A 20,727-nucleotide genomic window follows, 5' to 3' on the forward strand; every position below is an offset into this window, starting at 1 on the left:
GGGGGTCGGTTTGATGCAGCTTTGCTCATCCCTGAGGTTGGGGGCTTTAACGTTGGGCAATCCTTCTTCATGTGTCCTACCTTTCCACATTGGAAACACGTTACGATAGACCGGGTGCAGCTGTTGTAAGGTGTCCGATTTGGTCACACCGGTAACATCTCAGAGGGGCTCTTGTCTGGGTACACACTCCAAGGTGTCTCTTCTTATACGTTTGACACTTTGGGATTGTGGCACGTGGTTGGCTATAAAATGTTGCCCTAGATTGTCCGCCGTTTTGGCCAACGCTCTCACTCGGGGCCTTTTTGAATCCGGGGCCTCGTACAGGTTGGGACACCGCTCCCCTGACGAACCTACTCGGAAGGCTCCTGTTCCCGGTTCCTATCCCTTGACTTCTTATCTTCCTCTTTCTATTTTCCTTTTCTTTCACAATCTGCTCACTTCCAGCTTCAACAATCGAGGCTTTCTGTACTAAGGTGGCATAGTCTGTTAGCTCTAACACTGCTACTCGGTTTTGTATCCACTGTTTCAGACCAAGTTGAAACCTTCGTGCTTTCTTTTCTTCGGTATTCACAAATTCAGGCACAAATCTCGATAACTCAGTGAATTTGGCCTCATATTCTTCCACAGTCATCTTATCCTGTTTCAATTCCAGGAACCTAATCTCCATCTAGGTCTCCATAAACCCAGGGAAGTACTTGTCTAAGAACAGTCGGGTAAATCTATCCCATGGAATCACAGCTTCAGTTTCTAGGTTTCGTTTGGACTCCCACCAGTAGTTAGCTTCTCCTTTCAGCATATAAGAAGCAAAAATGGTCTTATGTCGTTCCTCAACACCTAGTATCTCGAAGGATTTATCTATTTCTTTGAGCCAGGCCCGTGCTTCAACAGGGTCGGCAGATCCTAGAAACTCTAGGGGTTTGAAAGATTTGAAGGCTCTAAAGGCAGTAGTTGCAGTCTGTTGGGCAACATGGGGTTGTGGTAGAATAGGCTGTTGGTTCAGATTTGCTCTTAGCAGTTCCATAAATTCATTCATGGGGTTCCCTCCCTGATGGGTATCCTCAGCCTCTTCTTCTACATATGCTTCCTCATCATATTCATTATAGTCTAGGTCTTCTTCACTTTCCTCATTTACTACTGGGTCACCTCATTGTTGGTTAACAGACTCTGCGGGCTGTGCCCTGGTTCCTCTTCTACGGGGTGGCATTGTTCTGATAATGAAAAAAAATGGTCAACATAATCGTAATTATAACATTTGGGTTATTTTATTCATATGTACGCATGTCATTTATTATCTAACAGGTTTTATAAAGTGCAATAATATAGACATCATTTCTTAATAACTGCTTAGATTAATAAGATCTCTCATTTATATCTTGGGGATGAAACAACTAGCCGAGTTCATACATGCCTGACTACAATCTATCACTACTAGTTCTGAATACTGAAATGAAAATACATAAGTTGTGTACCATAAAGGGCTACGAACGCTATCTACTACTAGCTATCCTATCAAAATTGGTGACAAGTCACCCAGCCTCCTTCAAGGTCTACATCTAGTCACTAGTCTCTCAGTCACTATCACTGCTAGTGAGGTCACGCACCCTACTCATCGCTCCTACAATCATCAGCTCTGCATCAACTACCGGGATGTATCCTCCCACTGATGTCATCCTCATATCAACTCTGGTACGGAGCTCGATCCCATCGATCTCCCTACGGGCTATGGCTGGGGAAGCAGCTCTGAAATCTCCTGGATATCCTAGTCGGGTGGCTCTCTCAGCTGTCAGTGCCTGGCGTAACTCCGTAAAGCGAGCAGATGCCGCAGTGATCTCAGCGTTAAGATGGCCCACTATCCAGTCATGTACGGCTACATGCATGGTCACCGGTGGTGGTAGAGGTGAATCTGGGTCACTAGAGGATATGTTATGGACCTTATGGAACCGTGCGCGTATCGCCTCCTCATCATTATCATCAGTATATGACATAGGGCTCTGGATCCCTGGGGGTGGTGTAGGAAAACGAATAGCCTGGTGAGGGTACATCTCTACATCTCTCCATACTACGCCATTAGCTATAGGGACATGAAGCTCAGTCTCCTCCTCTAGGACATCCTCAGTAGGGTCATCGTCTAAATCATCAATGGGTGGGCTCTCTGGCTCGGGAATAGGGTCACGCTCAGGAATCATGACATCATCAACAGGATCAACCTCCCTCCTAGGCTCCACTGGTACCTGACACAATAGGCAAGGTGTTACTAACTTAGAGTTGGAATTCCCTTGAGGGTAAAAATAGTCAAGACTACCCGTGTAGCTCGACGACGAACTCGACTTGAGCTCTAATTGATTAATTTTTTATTCTTATTTCTACGTATGTTATATCCTATCGTTTCCAAGATTTGATAACCTAAGGCTCTGATACCATTTCTGTGGCGCCCCAAAACCCGGTGTCAGGAGTCTCAGAAGCCACGTCTTCTAAACTCACACAACTCACACTACAATATGTAAATACTCACGCTTCACGACCCCACACACACACTTACAGGTTATTGTCTTGGAAACGAACCATCATCACTAGAGAAATTTTATTACAACCCAAATATAATTAGTCTTACCGGGGAGTAACCTTTAGGTAAGGTTAGTCCGCCGGCCAAATATATTTTTCTTGTTTCTTATCTTACATAAATCATAATAATAAATAAGCCGAACTATAAACAACTGAAAACTTATCCAGCTTATTCTGACTACCTGTGGTACAGCACCAAACAATCTATGAAACAGCTGGCCATTTCCTACCCGTTTCCTGGCTGTGGTTCTCATGGCAAGCATCTTGATTCACTGTTGTGTTGTGTTAATTTAAGAAAATAAGTGTGAGCTATAATGCCCAGCATAATAATGTATAGTATGGAAATGACTGTATGATAACATCATATATTATATATATGTTTTATTCGAAAATAGTTTTCCTTGGTGTTACACACCTTCTTACGAAAACAATTCTTTAAGGGGGTTTTAATAACCTGTGAATACCTTAATAGTAATCCTAGCACCTAGGCTTGGGTTACGGTATTGCATCTCAATTCCAATTGGAAGAATTAGGACATTCACTGTAGCCACCGCATATGATGATCAGTCGTACTACGGAAATAGTAACCTTTTCTACTAGTAGAAGGACGAAACCGTCATCTCTCGGGTATCACCCTTGCTGCATACGGGCTATGTGTCCTCATTTCGGGTATACACACACTTCGCAGGTCCATAGGTACATATTATACCGTCTCCTACGGTACCAGTAGTCTATCCAATACACGAAGTACTTGGATCTACCCCTCCTTTTTCTTTTAGGAAATCCTATCATGTCTCGAGAACTCGAACCATATCGAAGTTCCTCCAAGCGTTTTGCTTGTTGATAGGGTATATATATGTATATATGCACTTCCGAAGGTTTCGGAGGAAGTACTAAGGATGTGAGTTGACCGTTGTCAGCAGAAAATCAATAAGGGGGAAAAGTTTCTCCTTGAAACTATAGTCAAAATTTTAATAAGTCGGGATAATATTCACCGACGATATGAAATTATTCGAATGATACTCCTAAATCAGAAAAAATATTTTATATCAGGATCTATGATTTTTAAATCAATAATAAACCCTTTAATAAATAATAATTTAATTAAATAATAGTCTATAAATGATTAAACGATAATTGATATTAATCATACCTCGAATGAGTTTACTCTTTAAAAGATTTATTTAGAATAATATTCCTCAACTAGTTTGTGTTTACATAATTAATAATCTATAAGGAATAACCGGTTTTGAATAAATAAACGTTGGAGTATAGTACTCCCATAATAAAGAAATACGTATATAATATTTATTATCCGAATAATAAAATATAGTTGAGTGAATATGATCGTTGGAAAATCGTTTTAATAAAAGTTCAAGGTGTTTTAATGTTTCGTAAATGGACGATGAGTCCCTTTAAAACGTACTACTATGGACTTATACCCATCCTATAATATCTCCGGAATGATTCCCGGGTTTTATCTTAAATCCTGACCGATTCTCGGTCTTATATAATACGTCATGCTTAAAGCGAAATAAACATTTCACGATATATACTTACCGTACAACATCGCTACATTATGCGAAAATTTAACAACTACGTATCATGGCAAACATGGTATTTAAGAAATGATAGTAAAACTTCAAATCATGATCATGGATCCTAGCACAGTAGCAGACAAAACAGAAATAAGAATGATCCATAAATGCAGGATATATGTATGGACATAAGGGGAGGTAGAAGGAAACCTTGCAAGCAGTCACAATTCTCGGCTTCTTTGCGAACAACATCGAGAACATATAAACCTAAGGTAATGCATAAGTCTTTATGGAAAAGATGGTCATTTTGGAATATAAGACTTTATTTAAAGTGAATAGTAGTAATATAAATTATACACTTCTCTTTCTCTGCCCCAAATATTCACAGAAACCTAAATAAATACCTAGGTTTGAGCATATAAACCTAAGGTAATACATAAAGCTGACCATGATTAATCAAATACTTTATGTTCATTTGTGAAAAAGCTGAGCATGACATGCATGCATGCAGATACTCACATACACAGATAGATACACACCTTGATGCCTTGACCAGTGACAAAGAATTCAGTAAGCAACATACTGCAAAAATGAACATATACAACAACATATATTTACTGAACTATTTAAATAATTACTACATGATTAAAACAGAATAAAACTATATACAGTCTGCACAACTACACCAAGTAACCAACATATATATAAAAATATTCAAATCATACTGACTGGGGCAGTGTTAAACAAATTTACCAACTGCGCAATAAAATAAAATAAAGGGCCCAAGCTAGAGAATTCCCTGGTACTCCAAGGATTTTGTTGTCCCCCTCCTTTTTTAATTATTTGCATGCAATTATGGGAGTTATTATAATCTCCTCATGATTAAAAAGTTTGGATTTATCATCAAGTTTCGACATCTTACCCAGTGCTAAGTATATCAGGATGAACACTGTACTCCTTGGCAAAGACGAACCGGACAATTCCTTGCGGAAGGGATGCCTGTAAATTCCTTGTGTTCCGCCTATGCATGGGTTTTTTGGAATGCCACAGGCCAAGGCCAGTCAACCAAATGAGCCTCGTGATTGGTTTTACTGCATGCCTCATTTTCGTCAGGCTTTTGCCCCGGTGCTAAACTCTGCTTCTCCATATAAAAATTGTGTGGACTCTGTGCCTTTTGATTATAGGAGTCCTCCAAAAATGTCTCTTGATACTCAGAGTGCTCCAAAAAGGTTTCTTGTTTTTGATTAGTGTGGAGATCATACCATATTGATATTCAGTTCTGATATCAATGGTCCTGTCAATAACATGTCATCTTTGTGCCCGAAACCTCCTAATGCATTTACTCTGTACAAGAATGAGCTAGAAAGTAAAAAGAGATGCAAGTAATCCTTCTATGCAGTTTTCACCTAATAGATTTGTTGATCAAGAATATGAAACTGATGTTAGAAGTGAGATGCATGAAGACACTGAAGAACTCGATGCACCACTTTTCTCTGATGATGAAGATGATTACTCCGAGGATGAGGAAGAAGCAAGCACTGGCCATTGACCCAATACTACTCCTCTCGCTAATAAACGAGTATGGTTTAATGAGAGCGGAGAAAAAGTTGCTAGTTCCGCTATGCCTGCCAAAATGCAGAGAGTTTCAGATGAGGAATATAATGTTCCATCATTTATGGACACAGCAAGTTCCTTAAAAAGTTATAAATGCATCAATTGTGAAGACGATGCAGAATCTAATTGTATGAGACCAAAGACCAGGCAAGTCCGAAAAGGCTAGAGTATGTGTTTAGATTGCGCATGAGTTTCCTCCATACCATGATCAAAATAAGTCTAGTCATGACACTAGTATATGGCCAGGGATGGCCAGGGATTTGGGATGCAACTCAACAGAGCTTGAACCAGGCTTCGGTAGCATAGGGATTTCCCGTTCAACTCCAATCTGGACTTGTCTGTTTTCAACAAATGAAATAACAATAATATTCAAGCTCCCAGAGACCGCTACTAAACCTAAACGTTAATCATTTTTTTAATCAACAAATTTATCAATCTTCTTTCCTTTCGTATAGTTAATAGACTTTGTCGCTTTGTATAAATCCAACAGCTTCATCTAATATAACTTACATAAATATGCTAGTCTACAACATATCTTCACAAACTTCACCAAATAATATATAAACCAAGTAAAATTTAATTGTCTTTCCCTGTTAGATACTACTAGCTCAAATATAATGGTTTCTATCAATAACAAAAGAAATCAACAATCTTAAAACTTCTCTTAATAAACAAACTAGTAGTAACAAATATTTAAATGCATAAATTAAAGATATTATAATGGAAAATTAAAGAGTTTGAGATTAAAAAAGAAAGGAACTAACTAGAGAGTATCGGGAGGTCCAATAATAGTAATGCTCCATTCAGTGGTCTTTTACATAGATCTGAACAAAAAAGACAAAATAAAGCAGCAAAAAATCATCCATCTGTAGGTCAGGAATACATATAAGATATTTATGTAGGTTTCAGTTTTACCTTTAAGCTATTTTTGAAGGAGAAGATTTGCTTGAGAAGCTGAACCATTCCAGAGAGAGAGAGAGAGAGATAGATGAAATTGGCTCTGAGGAAGCATGGAAAACTATGCAAGCCAAAGAGGGAAAAGAAAAGGTAAGGCATGTGGGTTATGTAGTAGTGCTAATTCCCATTCACATCACTCCTCGCAGCCGCCTTCACTCTCCATCTCCTCCTCTTTCCGTACACATTCCAAACCCTAATTGAATTGAATCTAAACCTAGGTGAAACCCAATTGATTCGAACCCGAATTTTCTATTAGATGTGTCAGTGCTCAAAATCCCAAATTGAGCTTGACCGATAGAGATAGTGTCGAGAGAAAGAGCGAATAGAGAGAAAACTGAGAGGAAGGAAGGAGATGGCGAGAAAGTGAATCGCTCAAATTATTCCCCCCCTTTTGTCTAAATATTTCACTTCCCGCCTCTATCTATCTCTCTAAAATTTAGCGGCCCAATCCAAATTTTCAGCATCCCAGCTCATATCAATTCATTTTTTAATTATATAAATTTTATAATGTTGTTAAATCATAGATATTATGAATATTATCACTAATTTATTAAATTAATTAATTTATGAAAAAATAATAGTATTACAGGGTGTTAATTTTTATAAAATATTTTAGTGATATCAATTAATTTTTTTATTTTATTAAATTAATTATAAAATACTTCATTTAATTTTAAATTATAATAAAATATTTCAATTTTTATAAATATAAGAATAATTTATTTATATTTTGGGTTTTCACTTTTCAAGAAACTCTACAAATTATTTTATTCAAATATACTACTTTTCAAGATAAATTTAATTTTAAATTCAAATTAAAAAAAAATTCAACCACTTATGGCAACACAGTCTATGTGTTGCAATAGAGAAGACATTTATGTTAACACCAAAGATTTATTGATCTATTGCAACATGTTATTATACCTATCGCAACACCAAAATCTGGTGTTGTGATAGGGCCATAATTTCATACCTATTGCAACGTTTTCTAAGGCAACACCAGGAAAAAATATGCAAATAGGTCATCTATGGCGTAGTGCATGTCTCAGCGCCTTCAGGACCCGACTCCTCGGAGGTAGTTACTATCAGACCGTGTGGGGTCTGATGAGTTGCTGAATAAGTTAGTGTGTCAAACTTTTTAAATAAATGGTTTGTAATAGTGAATAACTTGAATTATACTTGAACCTGGATCGAATCTTGGTTTGAGGTCGTGTTAGTATATAATAATAATAATAACCTTGTTGTTTATATTTCTGTTTGTCGCGTTCGGTGACGTCAACTCCTAACCCCGGGGCTGAGGCTGTCACATTTTACGTCAAAGACCTTACTCAGAATTACTCCAAAAGCATCTGTTAGGCCGATAGGGGCCTGCTACACACATCCGTTACTAATTACACATGGTCAGTTCCCCCTGGGAATAGATCAAAGAGATCTCTTAGGGATCTCAACGCAGTCCATAAGTTCGGGGGCATGTGTGTGTAAGTGAACATACATTACCGTATATATTAGAGGTCTATGAGTATATATACGTAGTATCTGACATCATTTCTACCAAAGAATTCCGCCCTAGACTCATTGGTCTATCCTTTTAGAAGGTTCTAAGATCGAACTATCGCTCGTTGTACTCTTACGTCATTCAATTGTAGACATGCCATCAATTCTCGATGCTCTTGGTCTCTGAGCTAAACCATCATAACCTTACATGTTAAGCACACTAATAATATCATGTAGTGTAGTCATCTTACGATAACATTCTTATATTACATTCAAATCTTACTTAATAAAAAATATCCTTAAGGGTATATTGGACACTATCTCTGGTAAATTCATGATTAATACGATATTCACATCCTCCTTGGTAAAATGACACCTTCAACTAGTTTGGGTCAATAACCTCAACTATATATTAATAATTAGACTTCACGGTTCTCACATGTGATGCCCCCTCATGGGCAACCGAACTACGAGTAATAAGGCTCATGTTATCAAAATGAACATATGGTGTTGGTAATATCGTCTTTACCCCAAACGCCCTGGAGACTTAGCTCTGAGTTCTAAAACCACATACTTGCCAAATCATATATGATTCTAATTTTTCTTCTCATCATTCTGATAATCTCCAATGGTCCTATTAGTCATGCTTTAATTCCTTAAATATACACTTATTCTAACCTACACATTGGGGCTACATCCAGTAGTCCAATGATGAACTCTATATGAGCTCTTACGCAATCTCGCATCTAGACAAACTCCTAACACTCTCCTCTCTGTGTACTATAACTTATTGCTCTAATACCATTTCTATAACGACCCCAAATCCGGGGTCAGGGATCTGGGTCGTCACGCAATCCTTCGATCATGTATAACCAGTTTTAACTCAATAATCCAATAATTCCATATCACAGACCCCCAATCACACACACTTACAAGTTATAGCCTTAGAAATGACATACAACAAGCATCATATGTTATTATAACTCAAATGTACTTTACAGGATCTCAAACAATTATTCATAACCTCTACATGAAGTTACAATAATTACGACTGATATCTTATACCTATCTGATACTCTGGTCCACCTGAGACAAAGCTGTCAGGGATTATCCACATAACTGCAAGCGTCTAAGTCCCACACCGGCATACTGGTTATCTATTGTGTTGTGACATTTAAAAGAAAGCAAGAGTGAGCAATAATACTGAGCCATAATAATCGACAGTATGGAAAGACTATATGAGAAATTCAAGTTTAATTCCATATACGATAAATATGTTTACTTAAAATAATTTTTCTCGGTCATTCACACCTTCTTTCAAAAACAATTCTTTTATTATCCCACAAATACCTTAATGGTAAACCCAGCACCTAGGCTTGGGTTACGGTATTGCATCACAATTCATTTCGAAATATAGGACATTCATCAGAGCCCCCGAGATACGATGATCAGTCATATAACGGTATACTTTTCTACATGTAGATGGATGACTTCCATACCCCCGGTTGTCACCCTAACCGTATTCGGGCTTTATATGCTTCCCCATTCATCCCGGATATGTTTTGCATACTTCGTATGTCCCTCAGTACACATGGTACCTTCGCATACGGAAAATTAATATGGCAGTCTCTCCAGTCCAAGAAGTACTGGATCTCTACCCCTCCTTTGTCCATTAAAGAATCCTATCAAATACTTGGAATCATCGAACTATATCGAAGTTTCCCAAACATTTTGCTTGTTAATAGACGCAGCTCATCTCATATATGTATATATGTGTACTTCTGAAAGTTTTCGGAGGAAGTACTGAGGATGTGAGTTGACCGTTGTCAACAAATAAATAAATAAGGGGGAGTTTCCTTTGAAACTATGTTTAAGTATTTAAAATAAGTCGAGATATATTCATCGATGCTCTGAAAGTGTCCAAATGATTTTCTGAAATTCAAAAAATATTCTAAACTAGGTTTTATGATTTTTAAATCATATTTAATCATTTAATAAATAAATAATAAATAAATAATAATTATTAAGTAATTAGACCTCGAATGATTATGTTTTAAAAGAATATTTGAAATAATATTCCCCAACTATTTTACGTTTAAATAATTAAGGTAACCTTTATCAATATAATTAATCGAGTTTGAAATAAATAATCGTTGGAGAATACTTCTTCTATAATAATTGAATAATTAAAATAATATTCATTATTCGTACAATAAAATATAGTTGAGGGAATACAATCTTTAGAAATCATTTTAACTAAATTTGAGGTATTTTAATATTTCGCAAGTGGACATCGAGTCCCTTGGAATCAAATAAGTGCAGACTTTTGATCGTCCAAAATATCTTCGGGATGATTCTTGGGTTTATAGTTTATAAAAACTGACCAACCCTCGGTCTTACAACTTATACATCACGCTCTACTATAGCGTTAATATTCCTAAATAAAACACCTCCGGAATACTTTTGGATTTTCATCAAATTATAATGACCGATCCTCGGTGTAAAATATACACCTCATATATACAATGCTACTCTCTGGCGTTATTGATTGAAATTCGGTAACATTCGATACCAAAATTATTAACATATCATATGATCTTAATAATCACAATTCGTAAAACATCATGTATATATAGCATTTATTTGAAAACAAACACAACACAACAGTTTTAAAAGGTAGGGTTTGAAAACTTGCCTGGAGTCCAAGTTACGTTTTCTGACTTCCTCTCGTTCCGGGTTTTCTAATCAACAAATATCATAATATTAATTAGTATTCCTAATCACATCACCGACTTATATTTATAATAAGTACAATAATTCAAAATTTTCAATATTCGACCGACTCGAAATAAGTATCAATCCTTGGTCGAAACGGACGGTCAAAGTGGTCTTCTAGAGTTGACTTTACCGAATGTTACTATTACGCAACTCACACTCTAATATTTTTAATAAATCATAAATTAATATTTTAATACGAAACCACCTCGAGGAGCTTCTTGAGTGCTTGTAATATTTATCAAAAAAGTTTTATTTTGATAAAATGAATTTAATTAGGTGAAAAGCATTTCAAAAGTTCAGTCAACTACGGAGTTTTACTATTCAAACCGCTTTCACTAAAACATTGATATCTCTCAAACCGTTAACTCAATTGATACACCGTTTTTGCGTGCGCGATCTAGACGCAATTTAGAACACATTATTTGAAAATTGTTTTCTGCTAACAGGGGTGAAAATCCCGCAGTGGCAGTTTCCTAACAGGGGTTGTTTTTGACGTTCTTACTCCGCGCGACCTTGGCTATGATATTTTTATAAAATTGAAAAATCAACATTTTTACTTCCAATTTTTATGGAAGTTAATGAACTCTATTTCTTACTTTCTGTAAAAATTTCATGATTTTTAAATATTTTTAAGTTGATAATTTATATTTACAAAGTTCATAATTTTTAACAGTTTTTGTCACATAAATCACTTTTACCAAAACGGTCATAACTTTTGATCCGTAAATTGAAATCAAGCGATTCAAGCGCCTAAACGATCCTTATAAAATTTTATATCATAACAAAGTCTCAATTTTCAAGAAACTACAGTTTATATATTCGGAAACCTCTGCAGAAACTTAAGTTGAGTTTTGTTCATTTTAACGAGGTTACGATTACGATCCGAGTTTCGTTTACATCTTAAATCATTATACCACCATCAAAAACCATCAAATCATCATCTCAACACTAACTTCTCTCAAGAACATCATATTCTTGAGGCAACAATTGTCAAGCTTAAAACTAATTAACTAAACATCAAGATAATATCAAATCAATCATCAAAACCATACTTATATCCAAGATCCTTACTTTTCTTGAAACTTAAAACTTAAACAAAGTTTAGATGCAGGTTTGTATCTTTCTTGATAGCTTGGGAGGTTCTCTTCTTTATGGTTGAACCTTGGGAGGGATTGGTTGTGCTTAAGGATCCTAAATCATTCCATGAAAATCAAGAAAACAAAAAAAGATTTTCGGAGTTACTATTCACCACCAATTTTGAGCAAGGATTTGACTATGCTATACTAATCCAATGGCCATGAAATTTTGAACGTACCTTGTACATGATATGAGGAAGATTTGGTTAAAATTTGGTGATTGTTTAATGAGTAGAACAGGAGATATGAATTTTTCTTTCCATGGTGTTCTTTAAAATCAGCATTGTGTTTTTGGAGAGAGAGAGAGAGAGAGAATTGCTTGGCTTGCTTCTTGGAAATATGGTGTAAATAGGCTTCTTGTGAATATAAAAAGTGTGTAAGACAAGATGCATCCTATTTTAAAAGGCTAGGCTTAGATAGGTGTCTCATTTGTCAAAGCTTGCATGATAAGCTCCTTGAATTCATGTATACTGAAATTTGTTTTTTATTTATTTTGTAACTAGCTTCCTAATTTATTACTTGTTGGATAAATTTATAAATACTTAACTTTCCTAGGTTATCACTTGATTCCTTTACATCCTACATTATCTCGCATTCTTTCACGTACATTTAAATCAATTCCCATAAATGATACGTCGAATAATTCCGCTTATTGTAAATCATTACCATTTCCAGTACTCGTACTTGGTTATGAGTTATGAAATTATAATTTTTAAAATTTTCTTGGTCGTAGTATAATTCTCTTATTTCACGATGACTCGTAAAATAATATCATTTGGACTATTGGTTTTCTTTGAAAACTCACGATTTTTTCATACACTCATTTAGTACGCATAACCACAATATGAACTCGAAAACTTAAATTAAAAACTCATATATGCTGTGGTCGCAAAAGTTTTTATTAAACCACAAGGTTACTATTCATAAAGGTCTTTTTCCAGTGTCAAAAGATTGGGTTTTTACAATCAATATGATCAAATGAGCTTGGTATTGCGTACCCAAATTAAGACACTACCAAAGGTTGTTAACCTTCTTGTAGTCACAACACACACAAGTGATGGCATCTCATCCAACTCCTATCACACAGACAAGTATACCTTGTGTCCCCAATAGTTAGGGTTGTTCATCTCACACTACACTATAGATTACCTAAAGCAACGCTCATTTAAAAATTTGACCCTAAATTGTTGCTATTTGTTAAGTAGTTTTGACAAATGTATAGCTATTGTAATGTTTTTTAAAATTGTTACAAAAGAGTACATTTTTGGCCAAAAAATTAACAATTTGCAACGAATTTGAACAACCGTTGCATAGCAATTCAATTTTTGGGCCCAAAATTTTCTCGGGTCTTTGAAAAGAAGCGGGCTTTACTATTACTTTTTCCCGGGATTTCCAAAAATAGGCGCCCAAGTGTACAATTACTAAAAATAATTCTATTACATAATTTGTCTAAGTTAAAACACTCACAGCCACACATATATACTCACTTCATACACTCACAAGCTTGGAGATTCAGAAGCGACAAAGGCGATTCACGGGCTTTCCTTGAAGGCTCGAAGAATGAATCTCTAGAAACAGTGAAGCTCGGAGATTGAAGCTGAAGAAACAGTAAAGTTTGGAGATTGAAGCTCAAGCTCGAACAGAACTCAACATCGGACACTAATCAAGCTCGAAGGTAAGCTTTTAAATTGGGCATTTAAAAACAGGATTTCAATTGTGATGTTATTGAAACTTTGAAATTGGGGATTTTAAAATTAGGGTTTCGATTGTGATTTTCTCCAAGATTTAAAGATTATGTTGAAAATATGATTATGCTCTATTAAATTAGGGCGTAGCTTGTATGCTTATGTTTGTAAGCATCAATTGTGATTGTGTTTTTTTTTAATTTGGTTGCTCTGCTTTTATTTAGGATTTTTAAATTTATATGCTCTATTCTTGTTTATTTTGTGCATATGGTTGTGTTGAGATAGTTAATGATTTTAGCATGTACAAAGTGCTTATGTGTTTCATTTTAAGTTATGCATTAATCACCCACCTAGCTATCAATGTCGCTTGTTTACACCTCTATTTTTATGTATTTTTTTTTGTTTGCTTCCTTGTGTAGATACTAGGTTTGTAATCTTGTGAAAATGACTTGGTTTTCGCTGCCAAAGCGTAGTGAGGTTTATAGGAATGGTTCCACGGTTTTTTTTCAGAAATGCTTTTGATAATTTCGCTGTAGGAAATGAATTGCGATGTCCTTGCAAAGATTGTAGTAATTGTTTCTGGTTCTCTCGAGATAACGCATATGAACATCTCGTGTTTAATGGCCCGTGTCCATCATTTGTTAATTGGATATTTGAAGTGTCAACCGATATGTTTAGAAAGCCTAAAGATAGAGATGGATCGTGATATGTGTACAGACCTAGGTGATGATTTTGATGAAATGATTCATAATGAAGGTAGAGCTAGAAATGGAATGAATAAAGCTGTGACGGATTATTATAAGGTTATCGAGGAAGGAAAACAACCTATGTTTCCTGGGTCTGAAAAATTTACGCATTTAGGTTTCATAGTCAGACTTTACCAATTAAAGTTTAGTCATGGTTTTACCGAGGCTGCGTTTAGCGGTATCCTACAACTGTTAAAGGAAGCTTTCCCCGATGTGAAACTGCCTTCTTCATTTAGGGTTGCCAAAAAAATTATTAGATATTTAGGCATTGATTATGAAAAGATACATGCTTGTCCAAACGATTGCATGTTATATCGGGCTGATAATAAGAATGAAAATCAGTGTAGATTTTGTGGAGTTTCACGGTGGGTAGTCCCTAAGAAAGATAGTAATGCACCTTTTTTACTAACTTGGAAGAAAAAAGTACTAAGATTCCTGCATAAGTCTTGAGATACTTTCCATTGAAACCAAGGCTGCAACAGCTGTTTATGTGTAAAGAGTATTCTGAACTCATGAAGTGGCATGCGGTGGGATGAATAAAATATGGAAAGTTAAGACATCCAGTGGATGCAGAGGGATGGAAGTCACTGGATGCTAGTCATCCGGAATTTACATCAGAGATTCGAAATGTTCATTTATGTTTGGCCACAGATGGCGTTAATCCCTACCGATCAATGAACATAAGTCACAACACTTGGCCAGTTGTTCTGGTTAATTATAATCTTCTTCCTTGGTTGGTTATGAAACTGTAAAATTCAATTTTTATCGACACTAATCCCTGGTTCCGAGTACCCTGGTAATGACATAGATGTCTATATGCAGCCACTAGTTGCAGAGTTAAAAGAATTATGAGATGTAGGTTTAAAAACTTATGATGCCTTTGTTGACCAAACATTTATGTTGCACACGAGTGTGCTATGGACCATTAGCGATTTTTCAGGGTATGCACTTTTATCGGGGTGGAGCACCAAGGGTAAATTAGGTTGTCCTAATTGCCAATATTGCAATTCTTCATCATATCTGAAACATAGTCGAAAAGTTTGTTACATGAACCACCAAAAGTTCCTTCCTTTTGACCACAAGCATAGATCTGATTGTAGAAGATTCAATGGTTTGATTGAAACAGATGTTCCTCCACCTCCATTATCTGGAATGGACGTCGAACAACTACTATTTCAATATGAGAATTGTTTTGGGAAGCGAGATTCGAAGAAAAGGAAAAGGGAGACATGTTGTCCGTTTAAAAAGAAGTCCATATTTTTCCAGTTACCATATTGGAGGGAAAACTTGATTAGGCACAATCTAGATGTCATGTACATAGAAAAAACATATGTGATAAAATATTAGGAACTTTGTTGAATATTGGGGGAAAGACGAAGGATCATCTCAGCGCTCGGAAAGTTCTACAAGAAATGGGTATTCATAATGTTCTTCACCCTGTGAGAATCGAAGATAGCAATCAATATAAAATCAGGGATGTAATTTTTGACATGAAGAAAAAGGAAAAGGAACTGTTTCGCTCTATTTTCCAGAATGCTAAACTTCCATATGGAACTGCATCTAATATTAGTCGTTGCGTGTAAATTGGTGAAAGAAAGATATTTGGGTATAAAAGTCATGACGCACACTTTATGCTTCAATATTTACTCCAATTTGTTGTTGTAAAGACCTCAAAACCAGAGGTAGCAGTGTCTTTAATGAGATTGAGCACTTTTTTTAGGGGGTTATGCGGCAAAGTGATTGAGGTGGAAGATATTCTGAAGTTGCAAGAAGAAATAATTGTAAATCTATAAAGTTGGCAGAAAAGGTTTGGAATAAGATTCATCGGTACGTGCTTTTCAACTGTGGAAACGCCGATATTGAAAAGCTGATTAGGTACGTTATTGTGTATATTCCTAGTATTTATTCATTTAAGTAAAATAGTTATTCCTTGTATTTATTCAATTTAATATAGTAGATTAAAATAGTACTATGTAGCACTTATATTAATGTATAAATTTTATGGAATATCGTATCTTACTTGAAAGTCATGGAAAGTCAAAGAGGTACGCAAGAGAAAGATCATATACAATAGAATTTCACCACTGGTTGAAAGATGAGGTGCAAAAAATAAATGAACCTTCATCAGAATTATTGAATTTGGCAAGGGGCCCTCAACGAGCAGCTAAGAAGTATACTGGCTACGTCATAAATGGGTTCAGATTCTACACGAAGAAAAGAGATGCATAGTGTACTACACAAAATAGCAGTGTCATTTTGGCAGCCCTAACCACCAGTTTTGCGAGTTCTAAGGATAAAAATCCAACAGTAGGGGATGTTACTTACTATGGAGCAATCGAAGAAATTATTGAAGTAGACTATTGGGGAGCAATTACGGTAGTCCTGTTCAGGTGTTGTTGGTATGAAAAGGATAAGGACTGTTATGGGCTTACACGCGTCAATTTCACTAAAAAGGTTCAAAAGGATGATCCGTATGTTCTAGCTACCCAAGCACAACAAGTTTTCTATATTCAGGACTGCATTGAAAAAAAATTGCATTTTGTTGTAAAGAAATTACCGAAGGAGTACCATGATATAGGCACAGATGCTGATGTCCTTGAAGATGTTTATGGACCCACTATACATGATACGGAAGTCAATATTGAATTATAGAATCAGAATGATGATGTTAGCTGGTGTAGGGATGACATTCCTGGTGAAATGTGCCTTGAATTGTCTAGTGGAGATGAAGCAGATGATGAAATTTTTGAATGATTGGCTTTGTGATTTTCTTTGTTTTTCTGTCAATTTCCTTTTCTTGTAATGCAATAAGTACTACCCCTACTTGTAACTGATTAATGTTAATTTGTTGTAATTTATTCGGTACCTTTAACATTATGTTTGTACAATTAATCCCCTGATTTGTTACCAGTTTCATTACTTGTTAATTTTTAGTTGTAATATATTAGTTGTAATTTAATTGTTAATTTTTAGCGGTAATATATTAGTTGTAATTTTGCTTGTTAATTTTCAGCGGTAATATATTAGTTGTAATTTATTTGTTAATTTTTAGCGGTGATATATTAGTTGTAATTTACTTGTTAATTTTTAGCGGTAATATATTAGTTGTAATTTACTTATTAACTTTCGACGATAATATATTAGTTGTAGTTTAGTTACTTGTTAATTGTTACCTTCTTATATTGGTAAATTGTGTGGACTAATGACCTTTTCATGTTTTTGTTATTCTCAGGAAATGACAGACAACCATTTTTTTCTCAGATATTATCATAAGGGAGAATTTGAAAAAAAAACAAGTATTCACATGGAAGCTGCATCACTATTGCTGAAGCTCTTGACCCTGATAGATTCTCCTACTCGGTTATCATGAAGTATGTTAAAGGTAATCTCGGGTATAGTGAAATTAGAGGCGTGTATGTAAAGAAACAAAGTGGTGGTTGGAAATTAATCGCTACTGACGCAGAAGCGATTAGTCTTGGAGAAGGTATAAAAATGGTTCTTTCCTATATCTATATGTTGATACGGTTGTTGACAAAGCTATTGAGCCTGCAAGTCAGACCCAGCCCCATGTAATCGTAAGACCAAGGATACGCTTTTTTGAAGGTAAAGTTGGCTACATTTCGTAATTACTGTTGTATGAGATTGATATATTTTTAATGTTTTTTCGTAATTACTATTGTATGTAGGTGTTGATTTCCAGTTGAAAATAAAGTTTGTGACGGTTCAAGAACTTAAACAACAGCAAATAGATAAAAAGAAGTTGGCCAAGGATGCATATGAGCAGGAAAAGAAAAAATCTCTTGAAAATGTACTTGATCAGCAGATTAACAAAAAAAGAAAAAGAAGAAGTGATAATGAGAAAAAAATTGCAATTGAGTTGACGGAGAAAAAGAATGCAACTGAAATGGAGAACAATAACGCAAGTGATCATGAGCTGTAGCAGAAAAAGAATCCAAGTGAAAAGGAGATGCCAGTTCCAAGTGGCAAAGAGAAAGCAAGTAGCAAGGTATAATTTATGTTATGTCCATTTCATAATATCACATGGTATCACACACATTTTTTAGTTTATAATTTGTGGCTTTAATGCAGGCCAAGGTTTTAGATTATGAATTGAAGAGAAGGGTCAGAGCCGAAGAATTTAGAGAGAAATAGAAAAGATGAAACTGAAAGAAAAGGCACCTGAGTTGGTCGAAGCTACAAAATCCAAGAAGAAATTAAGAAAAAAGGTTGTAGAGGTATGGTCTGATCTGGAATTGGAATTTGATAGGCCGTATGTTTGTGGACATGACAGTTCAAGTGAAGAGGAAGACGTACATGTTATTCTTTCCAGTGTATGACATTGCTATTTTTTAAAAAAAATATCATAAGATCACTTCTCTTTTGTACATGACCATATTTTTGATTTTGTAGCGGAAAAGGAGAGTTGAGAAGGATAAGGATGTCACGTTCAGACGAACGATGCGTTCATCAGTTAATAATGCTCAAAAGGTACATTTCTAAATTTATTGAACTTCACAGTTTTTTCCCCTGATTTTTGGATTGTAGTTTGAGGTTATTTATTTTTTTTGTATTTTTGCAAGGCTATTGATGGGGAGAGATCACCACCTACGTCCTTAAAACCAGTTAGCCGACATCCATCCCCTCTACTACCTATTGATCTCACCAAGCTAGAAAGGGTTCCTAACAACCAAGGAATTGGTACTATGGATGCATATTTGGAAATGCAAAAACAGAAAAGGGAAATGTAAAACACACAGGACAAGCAGGCTGTGACTACTAATTTGGAGGATCATCATCAGACCTTTGCACCCCTGACGGAGACATTGGAGACAGGTAACTTATTGTCATTTTAAGTAATGGTTTCACTCAAGATGAATCCACTAATTTGTGTCTACTTTCATAAAGGTGAAAGTGGTAGTAAAAATCAAAGGCGCAGAGGACCTACAAAGATGAATCATGTCTTCACACGAAAGCTTGAAGATAGGCCAATTATCTGCTTAAATTCTAAATTTCAGCCTTACTCAAAGAAAGATAAAGTAGTTAATGAATTGAGCAGTTTCTTGGGGACGATAACAAGGTTATATATTCCACTGTTTTTAATTGGTCTAGAGTTCCAGAGGAAGAAAAAAATGGCTGGTGGGAAAATGTGAAGGTCAAAAGCACTATTTTTGTTTTTTATTGCCTTGTTCAATTTTCACTATATTTTTAAATTGAACTAGTTGTTAATTGTTTAGTATATACTTAATTAGCATTTTTAATTAATTATTTCATTAGAAAAAGTACATTATTCCCGAGGAAGGGAAAGATTGGGTATTGGAGATGCTTGATTACAACTGGAGGGTATACAAAAGTTGTGTTAAGTCACGATGCCTTAAGAAGTTTGACAATGATAGGGACCGTAAAAAAAGCAAGCCTGCAAATATTTCATTGGAATAGTTCATGGTAATGCTCAAGTACTGGAGTGACGAAGCTGTGTAAGACAAAGCTGAAAAAAATGTAGCAAACCGGAAAAAGGTGAATGATACTCACACTGTTGGTCATATCAGTTTTGCCCAACTTCGTGGTAAATTGGTACGTTAAGCCGCTGATCTATTTTTGGCTTATTTTATTTCATTTATGTATGAATACTCATTCCAGGTTCTTTTATCGTAGAAAATTGCTAACTTGGATGGTGAATCTACAACAATTGCTCCAAAGCGTCCATTGTATCCAAAAACTCGCAAGGGTCATACAAATAGGGTAAAAAAATTATACATATTTGCAGTTTTTTTTTTGCCGATTGTGTTATTGCAATTATTTAGTAATGAATTGACATATATTTGCAGGAAACCTAGATGAGGAATTAGCCGATGATGATAATGAAGAGACGGCAGAGCTTGATTTTGAAGCTCATGGATCAAACTAGCTATTGGAAAGAAGTTCCACACTACGCCATAGATTGGATTCTGTAACCCTTCACAGTGGAGTTGCAAAGAAAAGTGTAATAGTAGGCTTCAAAACCAATGTCTACCGCAACTCCTTTTTTTTTATGTTGCGGTAGAGTCAAAATGTGTTACCAAAATGACATATATAATTAAAGATGATTTTTTTGAATTTAACTAATTAGTAATTTTTTACATAGAAATGAAATAGTAATTGAAATATATACTTTATTTATTTTTAGAAGTTAATAATATTAGTGCAGTGATTTAAAATATTATAATGATAAATTGAACGA

The 20,727-nt window shown here is 35.4% G+C and overlaps 1 pseudogene; it reads left to right on the top strand.

Moving 5' to 3' along the window:
• The first annotated feature begins 5,123 nt into the window (after nucleotides 1-5,123).
• On the top strand, nucleotides 5,124-5,880 carry LOC141665709 (transcription factor bHLH145-like; annotated as a pseudogene).
• Nucleotides 5,881-20,727: the final 14,847 nt, after the last annotated feature.

Source organism: Apium graveolens, chromosome 6 (genome assembly GCF_009905375.1).
Source record: "Apium graveolens cultivar Ventura chromosome 6, ASM990537v1, whole genome shotgun sequence".
NCBI lineage: Eukaryota > Viridiplantae > Streptophyta > Magnoliopsida > Apiales > Apiaceae > Apium > Apium graveolens.